Source organism: Pseudophryne corroboree, chromosome 10 (assembly GCF_028390025.1).
Source record: "Pseudophryne corroboree isolate aPseCor3 chromosome 10, aPseCor3.hap2, whole genome shotgun sequence".
Taxonomy (NCBI): domain Eukaryota; kingdom Metazoa; phylum Chordata; class Amphibia; order Anura; family Myobatrachidae; genus Pseudophryne; species Pseudophryne corroboree.
Window position 1 is genome coordinate 232,970,360 of NC_086453.1, and position 16,657 is coordinate 232,987,016.

A 16,657-nucleotide genomic window follows, 5' to 3' on the forward strand; every position below is an offset into this window, starting at 1 on the left:
CAGCCGCAAACTTGCTAAGTTCACAGAGTAGTAACAGAACCCCAGCAAGCTAAACGACTGACTCCAGTCTTACTGCTAGGTCTGGATTGGCAGAGTGTAATACCAAATCCCCAGGCCTATTTGCAGTAAGCAACAAACAAATACAAAGCTACACAGTACTGGCTAACTTTCATGAACTGACTAACCAACAAAGATTCAGCAGCATCTGCTTACCATGAAAAGAGGCCTTATAAAGCAGGTGCTGTCCACGCCCCACTCAGACCTCACAGACTGTGAGCACAAAAACCAGCACCGGATCCCCTGCCGTGCACAGAGCCTATAACCACTGCACAGCAAAAGACCCGAACCGGAGTATCAGCTGCGCTCAGGTTACTCCACTAGCACTTGTCTCCCGGTTGCCATGACGACGTGCAGCACAGGGCAGGAGACCCTAACACACTGGAAGTCCTATACATGAAGACTCTGATCCTATGACTCGTAGATAATATTTTATTTACTTTCAGTTTGGTACGTGTTCACTTATCTGCATGAGCTTGGCACTAGATTACTTAACAATAGCTCACTGTACGGGCACCATCCATTTCTTTTTATTTTCTCTGATATACAGTATAAAACTAGGGAGAACAGCTGATATCTGGAAAGGCTGCCACTTCTACAGAGGCAGGTGTGATTTCATATATAGCTTACAACAGAGGTACTGTAGGTATGATCTCAGACTGATCTCAGTTGGAGAGCTATGCTGCAACTAATTTAAACCCCCAAAATTTTCGGCCACATTATTGTATGCTCTTAGTAAGCGTGTTGTGTACTTAAAAAGGGAAGCAGTCAGGATCCCGGCCGTCAGAATACTCACACCATCCCAGCAGCAGAAAAAGACAACAACCGGAATCCCGATCGAGGAGAGACCGGGACACAGGCCAGGTAAGCCGGGGGGGGGGGGGGGGGGGGGGGGGAGTTAGGTTTAGGCTGCGGGGGTGGTGGGGTGGGGGGTTAGGGTTAGGCTGCATTCTGGGGGGTTGGAGTTAGGCTGCTGCTGCGGGGTAGGGTGGTGGTGGTCAGGGTTGTGCACCCCCCTCGGTGGGTTAGGGTTAGGCTAAGGGGCTTGAGGGTTAGGTTTAAGCAGCAGGGACGAGGGGTTAGGTTTAGACACCAATGGGGGAGATTAGGGTTAGGCTGTGTGGGTGGGAGAGTTAGGGAGTTGGGAAGAGGGGAGAACATCCCTTACTCACCCTTGTCGGTTTCGTAACAATCGGGATCACGGCATCGGTATTTCAAGCGCCAGGATCTCATGCGCCGGTAACTCATACTTCTCCCATAGAAAATATGTACCTGGGTTTATCCAAGTAACGTGGTATATGTATCTTGTCAATGCCGGTGATCATAAAGGTTATACTATATGTATAATGTTAGAAAGACCTTTAAATAAAACTGTGTTTATAGTGACACATGAATTGATTAAATGAAACTTTAAATATTGAATGAGAAATGCATGCTGTACTAGAAGTTGTTACTATTATCTCTTATTCTAATGCGCTGATACATTACACTACGCTGTACCAGGCGATCATGACACAAACAATAAAATGAAATAGAAGGCAACACTGGCCCTTGCCTAAATGTGCTGCACAGTATAAAAAGTGTGGAAAGCAATGGATAAATAAGGGGTGTGGTATAACAGATAGACAGTGTCTAGTTAGACAGTCAATAGTTAGACACCACGGGGTAAATTTACTAAGATGGGAGTTCTATTTAAGATGGGATGTTGCCCATGGCAACCAATCAGATTCTACTTCTCATTTATCTAGCACCTTCTGAATCTAGAAGATAATACCTGAAATCTGATTGGTTGCTATTGGCAACATCCCATCTTAAATAGAACTCCCATCTTAGTAAATTTACCCCCACATGTTAGACAGTCAAAAGGTAGACATGAAAAAAGTAGTCAGTACAAAAGGTCGACATGGTCAAAAGGTCAACATGAAAATCGTCGACATAAAAAAAGGTAGACAACATTTTTTTTTGCAGTTTTGGGGTTTGTGTGGATAGTTTTGTCATCTGGGACCCACAATTGTAAAAAAAGGCATCCCTTGCGGGGCACGCTTTGCTCGCCACGTTTTGGGCTCACTGGTTTGCCACAAGGTTTACAACCTACTCTATGCCGACATGGATAGAGAAGGTATGTAATAATCAAAATACATGTACAATTAAAAAAAAACACTGGGGTATATTTACTAAGGTCCCGATTTTGACCGAGATGCCGTTTTTTCTTCAAAGTGTCATGTCGGGAATTTACTAAGCAAAAATCTCGGCAGTGATGAGGGCATTCGTAATATTTTGGAAGTCCTAGGAAAAAATCACGAATCAATACACCATCGGTCAAATACGCCTGCAATTTGGTAGAAAATCGGTAATTTACTAAAAAGTACAAACACAAACACTGCCGACAATAGCCAAACACTGCCGTGCTGAAATACAATTCGTGAAAAAGTGCTAAAAAAAACAGACCTGCTTTTTTATCCGTGTTTGGATAGGCATGCAGGGATCCATGAGATCCGTGCATGTTTATCAGTGGGAAGGGGATGGGAAAGTGTTTATTTTTTGGAAAAAAATTGCGTGGGGTCCCCCCTCCTAAGCAAAACCAGCCTCGGGCTCTTTGAGCCGGTCCTGGTTGCAAAAATATGGGGGGAAAAAATTATAGAGGTTCCCCCATATTTAAACAACCAGCATCGGGCTCTGCGCCTGGTCCTGGTTCCAAAAATACGGGGGACAAAGCGTAGGGGTCCCCCGTATTTCTGAAACCAGCACCGGGCTCCACTAGCCAGATACATAATGCCACAGCCGGGGGACACTTTTATATAGGTCCCGGCGGCCCTGGCATTACATAACCAACTAGTCACCCCTGGCCGTGGTACCCTGGAGGAGTGGGGACCCCTTCAATCAAGGGGTCCCCCCCTCCAGCCACCCAAGGACATGGGGTGAAGCCCGAGGCTGTCCCCCCCATCCAAGGGCTGCGATGGAGCTGATAGCCGTTTTGTAAAAAAATAAATATTGTTTTTAGTAGCAGTACTACAAGTCCCAGCAAGCCTCCCCCGCAAGCTGGTACTTGGAGAACCACAAGTACCAGCAAGCGGAGGAAAACCGGGCCCGCTGGTACCTGTAGTACTACTACTAAAAAAATACCCAATAAAAACATAAGACACACACCTGAAAGTATAACTTTAATACATACATCCACACCTCCATATACACATACTTACCTTATGTTCACACGAGGGTCGGTCCTCTTCTCCATGTAGAATTCATGGGGTACCTGTTGAAAAAATTATACTCACAAAATCCAGTGTAGAAGGCTCTTCTTGTAATCCATTTGTAATCCAGGTACTTGTCAAATAAAAAAACGGACACCCGACCTCGCACTGAAAGGGGCCCCATGTTTTCACATGGGACCCCTTTCCCGAATGCCAGGAACCCCCTCTGACTTATGTCTAAGAGGGTTCCATCAGCCAATCAGGGAGCGCCACATTGTGGCACCCTCCTGATTGGCTGTGTGCTCCTGTACTGTATGACAGGCAGCACACGGCAGTGTTACAATGTAGCGCCTATGCGCTCCATTGTAACCAATGGTGGGAACTTTGTGGTCAGCGGTTGACCGAAAGTAACCTCACCGCTGACCACAAAGTTCCCACCATTGGTTACAATGGAGCACATAGGCGCTACATTGTAACATTGCCGTGTGCTGCCTGTCATACAGTACAGGAGCACACAGCCAATCAGGAGGGTGCCACAATGTGGCGCTCCCTGATTGGCTGATGGAACCTTCTTAGACATAAGTCAGAGGGGGGTTCCTGGCATTCGGGGGAAAGGGGTCCCATGTAAAAACATGGGCCCCCTTTCAGTGCGAGGTCGGGTGTCCGTTTTTTTTATTTTGACAAGTACCTGGATTACAAATGGATTACAAGAAGAGCCTTCTACACTGGATTTTGTGAGTATAATTTTTTCAACAGGTACCCCATGGATTCTACATGGAGAAGAGGACCGACCCTCGTGTGAACATAAGGTAAGTATGTGTATATGGAGGTGTGGATGTATGCATTAAAGTTATACTTTCAAGGTGTGTGTCTTATGTTTTTATTGGGGTATTTTTTTAGTAGCAGTACTACAGGTACCAGCGGGCCCGGTTTTCCTCCGCATGCTGGTACTTGTGGTTCTCCAAGTACCAGCTTGCGGGGGAGGCTTGCTGGGACTTGTAGTACTGCTACAAAAAACAATATTAATTTTTTTACAAAACGGCTATCAGCCTCCCATCCGCAGCCCTTGGATGGGGGGGGGGGACAGCCTCGGGCTTCACCCCTGGTCCTTGGGTGGCTGGAGGGGGGGGACCCCTTGATTGAAGGGGTCCCCACTCCTCTAGGGTACCCCGGCCAGGGGTGACTAGTTGGTTATGTAATGCCAGGGCCGCCGGGACCTATATAAAAGTGTCCCCCGGCTGTGGCATTATGTATCTGGCTAGTGGAGCCCGGTGCTGGTTTCAGAAATACGGGGGACCCCTACGCTTTTTGTCCCCCGTATTTTTGGAACCAGGACCAGGCGCAGAGCCCGGTGCTGGTTGTTTAAATATGGGGGAACCTCTATCATTTCCCCCCCCCATATTTTTGCAACCAGGACCGGCTCAAAGAGCCCGAGGCTGGTTTGGCATAGGAGGGGGGACCCCAAGCAAATTTTTTTTTTTTTTTTAACACTGATTTTTTTTTTTTTAAAAAGGTGCACAATGAAGCCCAGCACGGATCTCTCAGATCCGGCCGAGATTCATTGTATTAAAGTCGGCAGTGTTTTACAAGTCACTCACGTAAAACACTGCCTAAAAAAACGAATGACATCGACATCGGTAAATCCGAAAGTGCAGAATACGGCAGCTTAGTAAATTAGTCGTACTGAATTCAAAAAGTTGCAATTTTACACTTTCGATGTCATTCGTGATTGAACTTTGACCTCAAACGGGAAAATACGAATTTTAGTAAATATACCCCACTGTGTCTACTTTTTTATGTTGACCATTTTCATGTTGACCTTTTGACCCTGTCGACATTTTGTACTGTCTACCTTTTTAATGTTGCCCTTTTGACCCTGTCGAGCTAATGTCTGTCTAACATATGGTGTCTAGCTATTGACTGTCTAACTAGACACTGTCTATCTATCATCCGGATACCATAAATAAGGCAGAGGAAGAATAATTGTAGGGAAGATGCAATACCAATAAGCGGCTGGCATTCCCGTGCAGCTACCGATGCTGTAGTAGGGATGGAAATAGGAGACATGAAATAGGAACCAATCAGCTGCTGGGAAACATAACTGTCCTTCACCAGGGCTAAGACTAGGATTCCTGCCACCTGGGGCAAGGCAGTAATGTGGCGCACCCCCCCCCCCCCCCCCCCCCCCCAACATATAGATATAGATGCGCTCCCTATAGTTGTACCCCTATAGATGCTTTCCCTATATATATATATATATATAATATATTATATTTATATATATATATATGCACCCTTTAAAGGTACTCTGCAAATATGTACTTCTTCTAGATTTACTCACAAAGTATATATATATATATATATATATATATATATATAGACAGACACACAGACACACACACACACATATATATATATATATATATATATATGTATATGTTTCCTAGAAATGCAATCCCTATGGATGGGCTCACTATAGATGCTCTCACACACTGTAGTGGCTGTGATCTCCCATGCACAGAGGTCGCTGCCAGGGGCCGGTGTGTGAGGGCAGTGGGCTGCTGCTCGGATGATCCTTTAGAGGAGCAGGGTATGTGGTCAGTGCTGGAACTCAGCTGCTGCTGCTTACGGTATCTGTGTTTCTGTGTACCCTCACAGCCCCTGTCCTGGCATGTGATTGGAGGAGAGCCGTGGGGGTGCTGCCATATAGAAGTCTCAGCCCGCTGATGGCTGGGACACTGCAAATCTTTCCCAAGGTTTCCCCAGCCTGGGAGAGACTGAGCGCCGATGCCCACACAGGCTGCAGCAGCGACGCTGGGAGCGAGGCACACGGAGATAGCTGCTGTATGTTATGTATGCCAGTGACCAAGAGAGGAGATGATGCGGCAGTGTTGGGAGTGGGGACAGCTTGCATCCCCTCAAATCTGGCGCCCAGGGCGTGTGCCCCCCTAGTTACGGCCATGCCTTCGCCATTGATTATAGCTGTGCGTCCTTCTTTCCTTGTTCTAGAGGAAGCTTTTGGTGCACAGCACACTTGTGGGCATATGTCAGTTTGGAGTAATTGAGAGGAAGCAATAGAGCAGGAGCAAGGAGCAGCTTGTTTCCTGCTCCTGTCACCATGTGAGCAATGTCCTGTGACTCAGTGTGCATGAATAACAGCCCATGCTACCAGCATTAATGTATCCATCATGCTTCACACAATTGGCGATTGTTCTGAGTGAGATGTAAGAATGTGTCAGCAATTGCTGTGTTGGTTACCTGGGACATCTGTCCAGGTGACAGCAGTACAAATAGCTGCAGCAGCACACATTAATAGTTTCAGAGTGTTATAACAAAGTGTAAAGGTATAATACAGGAACAAATAGCAACGAATCAACTTAACCAAATCCTTGTTAACTACAGAATTCCATTCACGCTGCTTATTTAAAAGCCATTGCTTTCCCTTTAATACAGAGTTTCCCAAACTCCCCCATTACAGTCCAGGTTTTAAGGCTATCCATGCTTGAGCAGAGGTGACTTAATTAGTACCTCAGTAAGGTTGATTTAAACATCTGGAGTGAAATGTAATAGCCTGTCAGTTGCAGGCTGTGCGGGACTTTGTGTGAGCTTACCCATTTCACAATCAGCATTCCCTACCTGCCTTTTCAAGAGGATCCGGAGGCCCAGACTGCCTCTGCTCAAAGTTACCTAGAATTGTGGCCTGGCCCTGAGCAGAATTTGCGACGATGGTACCGATGTATCAGCAATTATACGCCGTCGGATGGAAATGAAGAGACCGCAGTTGGCGTCCCGGTGCACGGGTTAGCTTCTGCCCATATTAGCATATAGTCGCAATTGCGTACGGCAAAAGACAGCAGCAGCAATCGCAAGAACAACCACACATGAATTAGGCCGATAGTTTGAAATGGTCTGGTGGCCAACTTATGTATTAGCACAGCGCTGCCACCATGGCCACACAAGAAACCACTCTGATATAAAGCCTGCACGAGCCGGTACCCCTTAGTCAGAGATTGCCCATGAGCTAGGCAGGGTAGAGGAATACTGTACGCTAGTGAGGAAGAGAGCTGCCTACTCATGCACCTCATACCAGCTACACAGGGTGGTATTCATGTGACCGGCGGTCTGCTGACCGACAGTCACATGACCTCCTCCACCATCCCGCCGGCTCAGTATCCCGATGGTCGGCATGCCGACCAACAGGGACTATTGTACCCCTATAGATGCTTTCCCTATATATATATATATATATATAATATATTATATTTATATATATATATATGCACCCTTTAAAGGTACTCTGCAAATATGTACTTCTTCTAGATTTACTCACAAAGTATATATATATATATATATATATATATATATATATAGACAGACACACAGACACACACACACACATATATATATATATATATATATATATATATATGTATATGTTTGGACTATTTCCACTCGTGGGTGTCCACGACACCCATAGAGTGGGAATAGAACCCGTGGCGACCGCAGGTCGCCACCGAGCCCGCAGCGTGGCGAGCGCAGCGAGCCCGCAAAGGGCTTGCTGCACTCGCCCCTGTCGGTATGCTGCCGGGATCCTGGCGTCGGTAAGCTGACCGGCGGTCAGGAGACCGCCGGTCAGCCATACTACACCCGCTACACAGGGACAAGGGCTTATACCAGGATTTGTTCTTTAATCACCGACTCCCTTACCTAAACAGTATTATGCTAATTATACATATAGAAATCCTTTGGTGATTTGCTCACTTAGAGGCCTTTACTCATAAAAGAGGAATCATTTGTTCTCCAGGAATTGTTCACATGTTAATGTATATATCACACATACCTCTCAGTTTATTCTAGAATACAGAGCCCATTACTCCAAACATAAACATACCTTGTATTGTGCTCATCTAATGATCTCCAGACCTAAGAATATTAATATAAACCCACACAGATTGCACTTCCCACTGTATCATTTTTGCTGGCAGATTCAAGAGTAAAAGTTAAAAGGCAGGTACAGTATCCATGGCGACAAGAACAACAAATCAATAAGGTGTTGAAATAAGCGCCACTCCTGATCTCGAGAGACAGCATGTTTTATTGTCCACACTGGAACTATAAAATAGAAAACAGTTTCAATAGAAGTGATAAAGTAATGTTGGTCAAAGACTAAGATATAACAATTTCCCTTTACGAACACTGAAAAACACATTATTGTGAGAGCTATATACATTAACATGGGATGCAGTCAATATACCAGCTGTCGGGATCCTGGCGTTCAGGAGACCAACACCAGAATTCCAACAGCCGGTGAAATACCAACTCCCAGAATCCCGACGAACATTCGGTATTACGCCACTGGATTCACGCCACCGACTGACTGGGAATAGAACCTGTGGCGAGCAAAGTGAGCCACCAGGCCCTATGTGTGGCGAACGGACTCTCTGCGTTGCTTCCGGGATTCTGGCAGACGGGATGCCGCTGTCGGTGTAGTGACAGCTGGCATCCCATCTGCCGGGATATCATATGTATTCCTGTAATATGTATCGTAAATGTAATATGTTTTCCGCCCACCTTTTAGACCAGGGGTGAGGAACGTCTGGCCCGCGGGCCGTATAAGGCCCACACAGCCACTTCATCTGGCCCAGCCAGAGAAACCGCAGGAGTGGAGGGAGATGGGAATAGACGGCATGCTCCACACACAACCATCTTTACCTTCTGTTTCAAGCCATTGTATGATATTTGTTTATATAACTATCCCCTTAATGTACAGTGATGATTACTGTATTTAGCATTTTATTAATAAAGGATAATCATTTCTGCTGAGACAATGATGCAATGTATTCAGCGTCGGACTGGGGCATGAAGGACCCACCGGGGAATGCAGTGGTAGGGGCCCATGTTTAGGGGTGTGGTCGGTCTCCAGAGGGGGTGTGGCCAGCCGCTACATTGGATTGCCTAACCATTAGTGAGTGCATGGGCTGGGCCCCTTGACAAATATATAAATACTGCTAGTGCGTCAGTGGCAAACGGAGGATTTCTAGAGGGGGGTTTCCAATGCAATCCACAATCTCCCACTCTGCTGAACATTGGAGCAAGTATGGGAGTCTGGGAGAGTGGTAGATGAACCTAGTAACAACCGTGGATATAAATGGAAACATTGGTCTTTCTATACACTGGATAGTGTGTGGAATACAGTATTAACATCTAACACAATAGTACAAACTGTACATAGATACACAAACATAATAGAACCAGTACTGCACTTTCTAAGCACACATTCTCCCACCTCATGGTAAGGCTCCTGTCTCTTCTTCCTGGTAGCTACTCTTTGGTCCAGTGCACTGGTTGAGGACTCAGATCCACACATGGCAAACTAGGTAGAATAAGCTACCACTGGGCATATGCAGCAGCTCTGCTCTGTCCCTTAAACTGCATGATGTGGCAGCAGCTCTAGTAATCGTACTATATACTATTGCTATGGTCACAATTTGAGCCACTGGTTAAGGGGAGGGGGGTTTCTGGGCAACCGGAAACCCTCCCCTGCGTTTGCCTATGTGCGTGCATGATAATCTACTAGATAAATATTGGCAATGCACTGTAGAGAATACACCATAGTCCTGTGCAGTATAAGGTAACATATGTATAATTCAAGAACACAGTCTGGAACCTGGTCACTAGAGGAGGAGGAGGGCCCCCAGGCAGTGGGGCCCACCGGTGTTTTCCCCTGTACCCCTGTGGGCCAGTCTGACCCTGCATGTATTTAAATATTGTTTGTGTTAGGAAGGAGGTTCGCTGCTGCTCAGTGTGAGGATACCGGGTTTACAAGGCAGTGGTTATAGCTAGAGGTGTGCACGGACCCTCGTGTTTTGTTTTTGTTTTTCGATTTTGGCAAAACCACCCTCAAGTATTTTGGTTTGGATCTGGATTTGGATTTTTTGACAAATGATAAAAACAGCGAAAATCATGTAATTTGGACATATATTTGTCCTACAGTATTATTAACATACAGTAAATGACATTAATTTCCAATCAATTTTGACCACACTCTCCTGTGTCAAATGAAAGAAAGGTCTGCTGTGACAGAGACTGAGGCGCTCGGCACTAATTGCGGAAAGTAAGGTCTGCTGTGACAGAAACTGAGGCGCTTCGCACAAATTGCGGAAAAAAGGTCTGCTGTGACAAACTGTGCGCTCGGCACAAATTGTGGAAAAAAAGGTCTGCTGTGACAGAAACTGAGGCGCTCGGCACAAATTGCGGGAAAAAAAAATCTGCTGTGACAGAAACGGAGGCGCTCGGCACAAATTGCGGAAAGAAAGGTCTGCTGTGACAGAAACTGGGGCGCTCGGCACTAATTGCGGAAAGTAAGGTCTGCTGTGACAGAAACTGAGGCGCTTCGCACAAATTGCGGAAAGAAAGGTCTGCTGTGACAGAAACTGTGCGCTCGGCACAAATTGTGGAAAGAAAGGTCTGCTGTGACAGAAACTGAGGCGCTCTGCACAAATTGCGGAAAGAAAGGTCTGCTGTGACAGAAACTGAGGCGCTTCGCACAAATTGCGGAAAAAAGGTCTGCTGTGACAAACTGTGCGCTCGGCACAAATTGCGGAAAGAAAGGTCTGCTGTGACAGAAACTGTGCGCGCGGCACAAATTGCAGAAAGAAAGGTCTGCTGTGACAGAAACTGGGGCGCTCAGCACAAAAGGCGTAAAGAAAGGTCTGCTGTGACAGAAACTGTGCACTCGGCACAAATTGTGGAAAGAAAGGTCTGCTGTGACAGAAACTGTGCGCTCGGCACAAATTGTGGAAAGAAAGGTCTGCTGTGACAGAAACTGAGGCGCTCTGCACAAATTGCGGAAAGAAAGGTCTGCTGTGACAGAAACTGAGGCGCTTCGCACAAATTGCAGAAAGAAAGGTCTGCTGTGACAGAAACTGGGGCGCTCGGCACAAAAGGCGGAAAGAAAGGTCTGCTGTGACAGAAACTGTGCACTCGGCACAAATTGTGGAAAGAAAGGTCTGCTGTGACAGAAACTGTGCGCTCGGCACAAATTGTGGAATGAAAGGTCTGCTGTGACAGAAACTGAGGCGCTCTGCACAAATTGCGGAAAGAAAGGTCTGCTGTGACAGAAACTGAGGCGCTCGGCACAAATTGCGGGAAAAAAAAATCTGCTGTGACAGAAACGGAGGCGCTCGGCACAAATTGCGGAAAGAAAGGTCTGCTGTGACAGAAACTGGGGCGCTCGGCACAAATTGCGGAAAGAAAGGTCTGCTGTGACAGAGACTGAGGCGCTCGGCACTAATTGCGGAAAGTAAGGTCTGCTGTGACAGAAACTGAGGCGCTTCGCACAAATTGCGGAAAAAAGGTCTGCTGTGACAAACTGTGCGCTCGGCACAAATTGTGGAAAAAAAGGTCTGCTGTGACAGAAACTGAGGCGCTCGGCACAAATTGCGGAAAAAAAAAAATCTGCTGTGACAGAAACGGAGGCGCTCGGCACAAATTGCGGAAAGAAAGGTCTGCTGTGACAGAAACTGGGGCGCTCGGCACAAATTGCGGAAAGTAAGGTCTGCTGTGACAGAAACTGAGGCGCTTCGCACAAATTGCGGAAAAAAGGTCTGCTGTGAAACTGCGCTCGGCACAAATTGCGGAAAGAAAGGTCTGCTGTGACAGAAACTGTGCGCTCGGCACAAATTGCGGAAAGAAAGGTCTGCTGTGACAGAAACTGGGGCGCTCGGCACAAGTTGCAGAAAGAAAGGTCTGCTGTGACAGAAACTGGGGCGCTCGGCACAAAAGGCGGAAAGAAAGGTCTGCTGTGACAGAAACTGTGCACTCGGCACAAATTGTGGAAAGAAAGGTCTGCTGTGACAGAAACTGAGGCGCTCGGCACAAATTGCGGAAAGAAAGGTCTGCTGTGACAGAGACTGAGGCGCTCGGCACAAATTGCGGAAAAAAGGTCTGCTGTGACAAACTGTGCGCTCGGCACAAATTGCGGAAAGAAAGGTCTGCTGTGACAGAAACTGGGGCGCTCGGCACAAGTTGCAGAAAGAAAGGTCTGCTGTGACAGAAACTGGGGCGCTCGGCACAAAAGGCGGAAAGAAAGGTCTGCTGTGACAGAAACTGTGCACTCGGCACAAATTGCGGAAAGAAAGGTCTGCTGTGACAGAAACTGTGCGCTCGGCACAAATTGTGGAAAGAAAGGTCTGCTGTGATAGAAACTGTGCGCTCGGCACAAATTGCGGAAAGAAAGGTCTGCTGTGACAGAAACTGAGGCGCTCGGCACAAATTGCGGAAAGTAAGGTCTGCTGTGACAGAAACTGAGGCGCTTCGCACAAATTGCGGAAAAAAGGTCTGCTGTGACAAACTGTGCGCTCAGCACAAATTGCGGAACGAAAGGTCTGCTGTGACAGAAACTGTGCGCTCGGCACAAATTGCGGAAAGAAAGGTCTGCTGTGACAGAAACTGGGGCGCTCGGCACAAGTTGCAGAAAGAAAGGTCTGCTGTGACAGAAACTGGGGCGCTCGGCACAAAAGGCGGAAATAAAGGTCTGCTGTGACAGAAACTGTGCGCTCGGCACAAATTGTGGAAAGAAAGGTCTGCTGTGACAGAAACTGAGGCGCTCTGCACAAATTGCGGAAAGAAAGGTCTGCTGTGACAGAAACTGAGGCGCTCGGCACAAATTGCGGAAAGTAAGGTCTGCTGTGACAGAAACTGAGGCGCTCGGCACAAATTGCGGAAAAAAGGTCTGCTGTGACAGAACTGTGCGCTCGGCACAAATTGCGGAAAGTAAGGTCTGCTGTGACAGAAACTGGGGCGCTCGGCACAAGTTGCAGAAAGAAAGGTCTGCTGTGACAAAAACTGGGGCGCTCGGCATCAGAACAGTGCTGCAAACATTCTTACACTAGAATCAGGCACAATAGACCGGTGTTTGTGTAAGTTATAATGATAGGACAGACAAGAACAAACAAACAACTTCACATGCTTATTAAATATACCTCCACATCTCCATGAAAATATATATTAAACAAACACACACACACACACACACACACACACACATATATACACACTAAATAGATGTTCTGCATTGTTGTTTTTAGTTGCGATATTACATACAGTAGATTAGGGTTAATCATCAATGTATATTAGAACACAGCGTTCAGCATTTCCTGTAGAATGGGATGTCCCGGCACACATAGCTGGAACACTGATAACCTGATCTGTGCTTTCATCTGCCTATATGCACGCTGCTGCTTGGCATATGAAAGTGCAGCTAATAAATAATTCATTAAATAAATTAAATTAAATAAATCATTAGTTCTATGTGCCTACCTAGTGCTCATTTGTCAATCTGTTTCTATATGTAACAACATATAGGTTTATCAGTGAGTTTCTATAGACAAGTGTCTGCTCATCCGTCTATATAGGACTAATCCACACCACACAACAGTGATGGTCCTTTCTGCATAAAAGGTGTCAGCAAAAAGAATACACTTATCTGTCAGAACGATGTAAGAAAAGAAGGTTGAAATCTACATAGGTTAAATAGAGAACAAATCCTGTATGCAAGAAGCAAGATGTATGGCTTTCATATCCCTATCCGACCCAGAGCAATTCTGTAAAGCCAGGAGCATATCAAAACGATGTGCACCCCAGCCGACTGCATGACCGATGGGCAGGGCCGTTTCTTGGGGCAGGCGAGCAGTGCAACCGCACTAACTGTGGCTCCCTGCTTCCCCCTCCTATTTCTCCCCGAGTAACCCGCTCGGGGGGGCGGAGTTTCACGGAATGACGCGGTTGCGTTGTTACGTCACGACGCAACCCCGTCACTCCGCGAAACTCCCCCCCCCCCCCCCGAGCGGAGTACAGAGGGGGATCCAAGTTAGGAAGAGGGAAAGGCCGGCGCGAGGAGCGACTGGTGAGGCGGGCCGGAGAGCGGTAATCGCCTCTGTAAGTATTCTCTCTCTCTCTTTCTCAATGTGTTAAAATGGGGACACCTGCCGTAATGTGTGAAATGGGGACTTTTGCCTGCCGTAGTGTGGGGATTTAATGTATCAAGGGCATTGCGGTGTGTGGCATAATATGGTTCAGGGGGCATTCCTGTGTGGGGCTTAATATGATAGAATTTTTTTTTCCTGTGGTGGTCGTGATCTGTTGGAGCAGGGTCAAAAACTGGATTGTGAGGTAGTCTTTTCAGACGAGGCCATGCCCATTTAAATGAGGCCACACCCATTAGATGAGGCCACGCCCCTTGCCGGGTGCGCGCACACGGTTTTTTTTTTATCTAGGTGTGTGTGTGTGTGTGTGGGGGGGGGGGGGGGGGGCACATTTTTTATGTCATGGGGGGTGCATTTTTAAATCTCGCACTGGGAGCCAAATTGGCTAGAAACAGCCCTGCCGATGGGCCATTGGTGTTTCTAGAATGGGTGCAGTGTGCACATATTGCATCCATATTTTAATACTTACCTTTCCAGAGTCCAGTGTCGAGCGATGCATTTGCAGTGAAAATTGCAGACAAAATGGCCGCTGCACATGTGAAGTAGTCAAATTGGTCTTCGGAACATGGCAGGTGCCATGTTTCCGGAGACCTGCACATGCGCAATAGACTCCGGCACAATGCCGGAGACTACTGTGCCGTGCAGAGGAAAGGGCCTACCCAAGGGTGCACACGGGCCCCCTCCTCTGTTGTATCGCGCCACCCATACACACTGCACGATGCTGTAGACGACGGCAGCATGTATCATTGCCCACTGCATTAAAAACGTAGTGGCATAGTTCCCTGGGTCGCCCCTTTGGTATGCAGCATGCCCAATGGGACGACCCAGGGAATGACTCGTGGGAGCACACGATATGCCGTACACATTAGACGATAGGGACGATATATCATCTAATGTGTACCAGGGGTAAAGATTTTCATGTGAATGGGCCCGAAGACCTTTCAATCATTGCACTCACTCAAAAAATAGAAATTAAAATTTCCCTATTGATAGGCTTAAACACAAGGGGGGTTATTCAGAGATGAACACAGATGGCTACATCCCCCCCCCCCCCCATGGCGCGTCACTGCCCTGAAAGTGGCTGCCATCGAGGATGCGACCGCAATGTGCGAGTCCGCTCAGCCGCTGCGTATGCACAGTTTGCCACCACCGGCAAACTGCGCTGCACGTCACAATAGCGGCTGGGTCTGAATGACCACCCAGATTCTAAATGGTAATCAAAGAGATTCAATAACTTCATTCCTCTAACAACACAGGTGCTCTTGTACAATAGGCGCAGATTACAACCCCCCCCCCCCCCCACCCCCCTACAAATAAAATAAAAATCTGCATTTTCAGTTTATTACTAATTAAATGCACGCTGTGTGGAGTATGGTGCATCTCTATGCTGCAATGGTTTGTGGTATACTAACATCTCTTGCATAGGAATGCTTTATGTTTGCAAATGGAGGTTTGAGTGGCTATAAACACTGATTTCTTTGGAATGTGTAACACTTGAATGACGGAGTGTTGAGTCCCTGGTCCAGATGATAATGTAATATGTATGCTATCAACAATATTTTATTGACATACAATGAATTTAATGATATATGTGTTTAAACTAGCATTTGTTTGAGTCAATGTGTTTTACTGCAAATAGTCAATACATCAGGATATAGCAGTTGAAGAAAGAGGCGGCACTCGGAGACTGTACAAACAATGTGTATTGAAAAAAATGTGCAATCAACGTTTCGCGGACCAGTTCCCCTTCTTCAGGCTTCAGGATAAAGTGACAGTGCATAAAACAGTGTTTAAATAACATTCCCCGTACTCACCACCCTCCACGTGCATACAATCCTCCCAGCGTTTCCAGCTGGTCACCTCGTCGGAGCTTCCGCCCGGCGCCTCCGCTCGTGTCAGCGTAACCACGAAGTGACGTCGCGGGAGCCCCTCGATGCGGCCATGGAAACGCTATAAACAAAGACAACAGATTATCAATACATGCGGTGCCTGTGCAACGTAAATAAATATAAGATGACCAATCGGTCAATAAAGTGCTGTGTGCCATTATTTCATCAATATTGAAGCCTGCATCAATCATATAAATATTGTTTATAAACATAAGCTGGAAACATATCACCATTAAAAACGTGAAAATCATACTGCAACATAAATGCCTGAGACTGCTGAATGATCAAGACACTTATATTATTTTAAGCAAAGACCCATCACAGGACTATAAAGAAGAGCTAAGGCTGCTGCTTGAGCAAGCCCGGGCAGAAGGCATTATTTCTTCTGAGGTGTTTGTAAAATTGTTTTCTGAATTCCCTGTGTCTCCCCTTTTCTATACTATACCAAAGATCCACAAGGACACACGGAAACCCCCGGTCAGACCAATTATTTCTGCCCAGGAGTCTCTATGTGAGCCGGTGGTTGTGTATCTTG